Genomic DNA, 9,324 nt, shown 5'->3' on the forward strand with positions numbered 1-9,324 from the left:
AACATTCTACAACTTTAATAGATATATGAATTTTTATGATTGCAGATAGAACACACAGAATTGGGTAATTCTGGAGTAGATGAAAATGAGCATATGAAATGAAGGAAAAAAATAAATAAAATGTAAGATCAGTTCTTGTATTGTTGTGTGGTAAGTAAACAGGTATAATAAATTTCAGTGTGACATTAGTTCTTGAGCATAACATAGCTAGTTCAAAAAAGGAGATAGCATTGTGAGTCAGACTGGGTAAGGATTGCTTCATAGAGGAAGTCGAATGTGAACCATGACTTGAAGGTGAACTGAAAAATTTGGACATAAAAAGAGAGATAAGATACGATTTATGAAATAGAAGCACAGAGGAAAATCTGAGGGGTGGACTAGTGGAAGGACGATTAAGGGGCAGTTAGTAAAGGTGCTATCCTTCCAAGTATGAAAATTGAGCCCCAGGTACCCCATGAACAGGAAGAGTCCCATTGGAAAGGGCTTGTCATCATTGTGAAACCAAAGGGCCCTTTCAAATAGAGCTTTTGTGGACAGATTCATAGATAATAGGGATGTTAAAATGGGCCATGTCTCTTTTCTGAAGGAAGGAAAAAAACTCTGCAATCCTTCCTCTCCTCTTGCTATAACAATTTGGGGAAAGAAAAGAAGTCTATCATTCAACTGATTCCAGGGAAAATGACAGGCAAGGTCATGTCCCTTCATACAGAGAGAGACAGGCACCGAGAGACCTGGCCTGTGATCCGTTCCCCATTAGGGTGGTGTGGCTTCTCTTAATAGGGCCCTGATCATTTTTCAAGTAGCAAATCTGTCCAGCAGAAGGCGGTGAGCTATTGTTATCATTTATTCTGATCCATGGAACCCAGTTGATAAAAAGGTTAGAAATGCCACCTCCAGACATGCACTACATCAGATGTGCTTAAAACTGCAATTCAGTCTGAGCTCCAAATAGTCTCTGCCTTTGCTGTCATCTCCTTTGCAGAAATAATAACCCACTATAACAGCAGCCCTCTTGGTTTCTGGTTTAGCATTAACGAAATGGTGGGCATAATTTACAACTCATTCATAAGCACACTTATCTACATATCCTAACAATCTAATAGGATACTTATAAAGTCATTGGGCTGACCAATATGAATAAATATAGGACATTAGAAGAAGCAGATTTATAGGCCCAGAGGGAAATGAGAATCAACATATCCAAATTCTAGATCATGTATTTTATTTTCATCTTTCTGTAATTCTTTTCTTTACACAAATGCACTTTATATCTCTTGTCCTTTACATTTATTAACTACTCAGGTATACATTCCATTGTAGGCAATCAAGATATTTTCAAGATATTAAAATATTATTTGCATATGTACATAGGTGTGTGCATATATATTTATATACATATATTTATTTATATTTGTTTCTTTATATCTTTATAAATATATTTATTTATATATATACTTACACACACACACACACATATATATATATACATTTTGCCAAAACATTCTCTAAACAAGACTGTTTTCCCTGTATGTTATCATCATTATAATCCCCAGGGAAAGGCATAGATAAATACTGAAGCTTGCACAATGTACTTTGTTCTAAAAGGTTGAATATTTCTTTAATAAGACTTTACTGCTAATGTAGGATGTTAGGCCTGTCCATTTAGTGTGAAGCTGTCCATTTAGTGTTAAGCTGAATCCTGTGCTAGCACATCACTCCTTGAAGAACATATACTGCAGTGGTATATACAGAACTAAAGCAGGTAATAGACACTGTGGGCTCTGTAATACAGGCATAACAATCTGATTAATACAGGTACAACTATATAATCCAAATAGCTACTTATTTCCACTCAGAATTGTTCTTCCACTAAACATCAATGAACAGAACATCAATGACAAAAGAAAAACATGTAGACATGAAAGAAAAAAAAATGGACATAATGTTTCAGTGTCATTAAATAGCTGGTTATTTCCTCTATGTCAGCAGAGATGTGAATTAATGTTAAGTGTACTAATCCTTAATCCCATTGTGTTCTTTAGTCAACTAAGTAAGATTCAATTTTCTTAGGCCAAGCATTTACTAAAGATTCATACAAGAATAAGATTCTTTAGTCTTAAAACAAGAAAAAAATTGTTGAATCAAATTGAGTATATAGATAACAAAATACAGAAAAAAATCTAATGTAGGTAAATCTGTTTTATTTGTAAATTTATTTGTAGATTTTTGATACATGTCATACATATCCAACTGTGGCAAAAAAATGTGGTGGGTGGGGAAGAAAAAAAAGAAAAGGCAAAGAATTTCAGAACTAAAGTTTTAAATTCTTACGCATGCACTATGTAGCACATTTAATGTGAAGAAGCTCTCACTCAATCCCAAGTTATTTTCAGGTTTTGTCAATTGTCCTTTCATGTGCTTAGTGTTTCTCTGAAATTAATTTTGTAAAATCATACCTTGCATAAAGCAAATAGTATCCCTATTCATCATAAATCTATAAGTAATCTTCACAAATCAAAAAGTTTGCATAACTAGATGCTTGTAGCTTATACCTGTAATCCTAGCTACTTTAGATGCTGAGTTGTAAGGATCATGATTCAAAATCATCTGGAGAAGGAAAAGTCAAAGAGACTCTTACTTCAAACCAGTCAGCACAAAGCCAGAAGGGAAGTTATGATTGAAGTGGTAGAATGCCCCAATTCTGACAAACAACCAAACCAAAATTTATCTAATGGGCTTAAGCGACAAAGTAAAAAGTACCTCACATTTGTTGAAATGCAACCAGAAATTTACCAACTTTTAAGGAAGAAAAAAACAATCATGTGCACTATTATTTACTGATCCAAAACTATATTTACATATGGTGGAGACTAGATCCACTCAGGAAGGATGAAAGAATAAAGTCCAGCTACTTATGGCTCTAGATAAGGATTATGTTTCCTTCTCAGCCTTAGTGATGCTGAAACCATAATTCAATAATTCAAACTAATATGAATGTTATATGCATACAATCGAAGGGGTTACTGGAAGAACATAAGTGCCAAAGTAATAAACCAGTTTTTTATATACTGCTAGAACTCAGATATGTGATCAGTTATATCAGAGTACTATTACATGTTTTGTATAGAAGTTTAAACATAAAGTCCTCTGACCAAATTATACCATCAAAAGTGATGTTTGTGTGTGTCTGTGTGTATACATACACAGAGAGAATAATATCAAGAGAGAATAATATCAAGAATGCCAAGATTCTATATATCTGGCATAAAATCTTGGCATTCTTGATATTATTCTATACCTGGAATCATTATATAGGTGGCTGGTCTCCTATTCATGAGAAGATAGACTATATAATAAGTCATTTTAAGAAACCTCTCCTTTTTACTTAAAGAATTAATTAGCTAACTTTTTCCAAGTATTTGTAAGGGAAGTGCTAAGCAGTATTATTATAAAACCATGTTTGTTGAAAGCTGATGAGCTCAAAGGGAGATGGTGTCACCAGATACAAACTTTGTCCCAAATACAATTCATAAATAATTGTCTCAAGTAACTCAGCTATAAAAGGTGACCTAGCACTTGTATTCATCTCCATCACTGTCTTAATTTTGCAATAAATGCTATCTCAACTCCAGTGCTGGATTAGAAGCAGCTGTTAAAAATGCTAACAACTTACATAAGAAAAATATCAATACCCTTTGCAAAGAGAAAAAATTCTTTGTTAAGCTCATTTTTATCATACTGAATCAATTTGCATTTAAAGACAAGAACACAGAGTTCTACTAGAGGGCTTATTTGACATGAGTTTTCATTTTTTATAGTTAGTTGGAAGTACATATTTGGATGCAACATGGACCATTCTAGGTAAGATTTTAGTAGTTTATGTTGTACAGCTGCATTCCATCACCTTGAATATCATGATCCTGAATTCATTGATGATAAGATACACACAAAGAATAAAATCAAAGGTGATACTATATTCTTCAATTTTATGCCATTAGCTGTTTTGGAGACAGAGGGCTGGTCAAATCATCTACTGCCTTGTTTGTTGACTCCAGAATTTTGTTTTGTTTTGTTTTTTGATCATGGGCTTAGAACTCAGGGCCTGGGAACTGTCCTTGAGCTCTTCAACTCAGTACAAGCACTTTACTACTTGGTCCACAGGGCTGCTTCTGGGTTTTTGGTGGTTCATTGGAGGTATGAATGTTAGGGACTTTCCTGCCTGGGCTGGCTTTGTACAGCAATCCTCAGATCTGAGCCTCCTGAGTAGCTGGGATAACAGGTGTGATCCCCTGGCGCCTGGCTCCAGATTTCTTATTTATTCATATTTTTTCTCCCGGTATTCATGCCATGCATGACTTTTTGTTCGAAGGTTGCAGCAGAAAATATATTTTAATTACCTTACTATTTATATGTTTATCTTTACTTGTTGTTCTATACTTACATGTTTTCCCTTTTCTCTCTGCCACTATACGCTCACTTGCTATTCTTTACCATCTTATTCTTTAATATATTTTTGTACTGTTACAGAAAGATAAGTTATTTCATTTTTTAGTCCTTTTGCACTGACTATACAAAATAAATTCCATTCTTTTAGATTTAAATGTCACCTGCATGAGAAATACAAAAGTGTGCTCTCTCTCTCTCTCTCTCTCTCTCTCTCTCTCTCTCTCTCTCTCTCTCTCTCGTACTTTTTTTTTTCCTTTGTACCAATCCTGGGACTATTCAGGGTCAGGGAACTATTCTTGAGCTTATTTTGCCCAAGGCTAGCAATCTACCATTTGAGCCACAGCTCAACTTCTGTTCTTTTGATTTATTTTGGTTTGTTTTGTAGTTTTTGAGAATCTGAGCCTCACAGCTTTTACTGCCCAAACTGACTTGGAGCCCTAACCCTCAAATCTCAGCCACCTGAGAGGCTAGGGTTACAGGAGTGAGCCAGCAGCACCTGATGTAGCCAGATATTTTATATAAATTCTACACCTATTATGTTTAAAAAAAAACTTTAGTGTATGCTATACTATACATTTTTTCTCATTCATTATATTTGATACTAAATATGTAATTTTACCTACACATTCCTTCTTGATTTTCCCTTTCTTTCTTTTTTCTTTTTTTTTTTTGCCAGTCCTGGGTCTTGAACTCAGGGCCTGAGCACTGTCCCTGGCTTCCTTTTGCTCAAGGCTAGCACTCTGCCACTTGAGCCACAGCGCCACTTCTGGCCGTTTTCTATATATGTGGTGCTGGGGACTTGAACCCAGGGCTTCATGTATACGAGGCAAGCACTCTACCACTACGCCATATCCTCAGCCCCTTGATTTTCCCTTTCTAAATAATACGATCATACTCTTCCCAGATTACAAATTTAAACAATATTTGTCTTTTTTTTCTTTCCCTTGCCCACTACACAGATTTGGTTTCCAGTTTCACAATTTCATACATTTACGACTATCATCATTGTTCCATATTCTGTTCTGTCTGGATGAGCAGCATTCACTACTTCTTTACCTGTAACTTTACAGTGGTTTACTTTATGATGACCACCTTACTTATGTCAAATGTGCATGATGAGAACATGAATCTACTCATTTCTTTTAAATTTATATAGGATGGGTGGATATTTGTTCCTTGGATTGTTTTCAAGTTTAGCCAAAAATGTCCAATGTAATGTCGAATTGCTACAGTAAAAACTCTCTTTTGTGAGTTCTGATATTTTGTTCATTAGAAGATATGACTTCGTTTCCATGCTTATGTTTTTGTATGCACATTATAAAAATACCTAAAAATTTCATTAACCTATTAAAATTTTATAAAATTATATGTCTGAAAAATCCCAGGCAAAGGAAGTAGGTCAGTGGATGGGTGGTTTCTTTAGAAGCACAGCCTGCCACACAGGTGGCAGGATGTGTTTTGAAGGTCAGTTAGCATCCAGCGTTTGTTCAATTTATCATAATTACAAAAACACCTGGGAGTAATGATCATATGATCCTCCACAGAATATGGCGAGGAATAGTTGTTTCTGTCATGTCTTGGAGAATTATATCTACATAGGAACAAATTTTTGAAGACTTAAGCCAATATATTTGTTAACAATTTTTTTAAAAAAGATAAGGTATTATAATTGCCCTAATTTTATGTGGCTAACCTATTGAGGTAGGAATGTAGAATTAAAAATTCTACATTCAAGTTGTCTGTGCTCTTCTCAAATAATTTCACTTGTAAAACAAAACAAAACTAACTTTGACTAAATGATCCTACACTCAGATATCACCAAACAATATCTAATCAAGAGAGATGAATTGAATAAAAGTAAATTGTGTATTTGGTCCTCTTTTTTTGCACAAAATACCCCTTTTCTCTTAGCCTTTTCTACCTGATGAATTACAGATTATCATCCCCAGCTATAATACTATCTGTTCTTTGTTGTGACCTTTAGATATTCTAAAACAAGAGTCATTTTTAATAACTAAAGAGAGATATCAAAGCACAGGGTCACTTCACTATGACAGCATGTGCCATGTTTTGCACCCTATTTTACTCATGAACTTTCAAACCTATGATATCAGAGACCACATCCATTACCTTTATCAATTGTGCAAAAATTCTCTGCATAAAAAATTATAATCACACAAGGCATGTTTTCCAAATGAAAACATTAAAATTAAAAACTGAGACTAAAATCCAATTTTTAAGATTTTATTATTTTATTATTCTATCATGTATGGCTTTTAATGCCTATAAATGTGTACTTTAAATCTCAAGAACCAATTGAAAATTACTTTGGGGGATGAATCGGAGACTATTTTTTATGATATGTTTTTCTTTATTTTTCAGGAGTACAACACCACACACATTAAGAGAAATGCATGAATGATCATGCAATTTCAAAGATCTGAATAATTTTAATCTTTACTAGCTTTAGCCATTTTATGCTGTCAGTTTCTTTATGTCTCAGATGCCAATGATTCTTAGAGTCTCAAAGGTATGTAGTAAAGATAAATTAGATATTTCACATTCATATTAAAAATGTATGCCTGCTAGTACTAGTTAGATTTCTATGCATATGTTGTCTGTAAGGTGACAATAGTGCTTGCCATAATTAGAAAACAGGTAATCCCATCACTTTCATTAAGAGCCACACTGTTATAATTTGCCTTATTGAATGCCAGAGCTTAAGTTTTTATTTTAATCGAAACTGCAAACAATTCCAATTTCCCTTCCAGTTTTAAACTTGCATCCAATGTCATTCATTGATTGCTATATTCTACCCCAGGTCTGAAATAGAGCTGCAAATTCTGCCTTTATCCCTTACCAGCTAAGTAACTATATACCGATTTAAAAATTGAACTCCCTCTACTTTGTAAAATTGGAAATAATAAGCAAAGATGCCTTGTAGGACTTTTTAATAATAAAATGAAATATTGATGATTTCATATAGCATCCAGCAACAAAGTAATAAAAAGAAATAAATAAAAGAAAGATATTATCAATTATCTAGAATTTCAGCTATTTGCAATATTCTCTGTCATCATGACAGAAATTTTAATACTGTAGCTTTCAGTTAGGCTTCCATTACTTATATAGTGGAGAAAGCATGAAGTTTAGAAATCTAAATTGGCATATCAACTTTGCCTGTTACATGATGAAACACATACCAGGTGGTATTGCTTAGATAAAATTAGTAACACATGTAAAAACTTCTAAATATGCCTATGACACAATGTCAATGACAATAACGTAGCATTAGTAGCAGTTTGTAACATTCCTGTAATATGAGACTTGTTTCCTCTCTAGTCTAGTGCACATGTATGTCATCTCTTCTAATGCAACAACCCATCTTAAAAGACAAGGAATTGAAAAATCTCAGAAACCTAACAGTTCATGTACATGCTCAAAGGTATCAAGCAGGGGGACTGCATTCAAATGTAAATCCTCCAACTCTGAGGAGTCCTTGCAAGCAGTGAAAACTAAGCTCAAGCTCACTTATACTTTCAATCTATGGTACTTTTACTCCCTTCTGGAATGATCAAATATTCGTATGAGTTCCCACAGCCTAGTTCCTGCTCAGGCGCAAGATCTTCTGCCAGAAAACAGATGTTCTTGAAGGTTTATATATATATATATATATATATATATATATATATATATATATATATAAAGACACACACACATATGTATTTTATTATCAAACTAAATTACAGAGAGGTTACAGTTTCAAACATTAGGCATTGGATACATTTCTTGTACTGTTTGTTACCTCCTCCCTCATTCTTCTTGAAGGTTTAGACTGCTTGAGAGTGGTGAAACAGGAAGCACAAGGAACCAAAAGGGAACTTGGCTCAGTCCTAGTCCCCTTCTCAGTCTTTTCTATGCTTTACCCCATATGTTAATGGAAAGTGAAAATATCCCAGATTGAGTCAAAATAATTTCTTCACAGATCCACTTTAAGAATTATTAGGGTTTCAATATTAAATGTTCCCCAAAGGCCATGTGTTGAAGGTGTGATAGCCAACCTGTGGCTTTATGAGGAAGGATTGAGATCTTCAAGATAAAGGTTGTAGTGAAAGGAAAATAGGATGGCCTCTCCTCTCCCTTTTACTCCCCTCTCTCCCCTCCCCTCCCCTGTCCTCTCCTCTCTTCTCTCCTCTCCTCCACTGTCCAACCCTGAAAGCATAAGCTACAGCAATCTTCTCTTCCTTTTGAGCTGATTGTTTTGAGTATTTATTTAATTTTCTCATCAAAGTGATGTACAGAGGTGTTGCATATATATGGTAGTGAGTACCCCTCCCTCATTTTCTCTAACCTTCCAGCCCTCAAAATCCCCCTGCCCCCAGTGGTACAGATAATTTCCAACATACTGTTTTGCGAGTATGGCTGTTGGTTTGGTTCACCCCTTATCCTTTGCCTCTCCATTTTGATGATCCTCTTCCCTTCCCTAATTCAGATAAATGTATAGGGTACCAAAATCAAATATAGTGACAACAGGGGCTAAATCATATGAAAGAAAAATATAATAATTTGTTTTTCTTTGGTGTTTTTTTTTTTTCATGTATGTTGACACAGCAACAGAAATCTGACTGAAACAGGCACCAGACATCAAGCCAGAGGCCTAGGACAGCCTTGGGCTTTTACTATGTGTGCAGTAAGCCAATGGGATTTTAGGATGGATAATAGGTTCCGTGTTTCTCTCCTCCGTTCTCTGGACAGCTTGTGGCACTGCCAGAAGCAGATGAGAATGAAAGCAAAATCAGTGGGCCGCCACACTGGCCACTTAAAAAGAAGCATTTCTACCCTTCCACTGATGGCTTTTATCCTCTGTTGTCCCCCGTG

The sequence above is a fragment of the Perognathus longimembris genome, chromosome 15 (genome assembly GCF_023159225.1).
Source record: "Perognathus longimembris pacificus isolate PPM17 chromosome 15, ASM2315922v1, whole genome shotgun sequence".
NCBI classification, from domain to species: domain Eukaryota; kingdom Metazoa; phylum Chordata; class Mammalia; order Rodentia; family Heteromyidae; genus Perognathus; species Perognathus longimembris.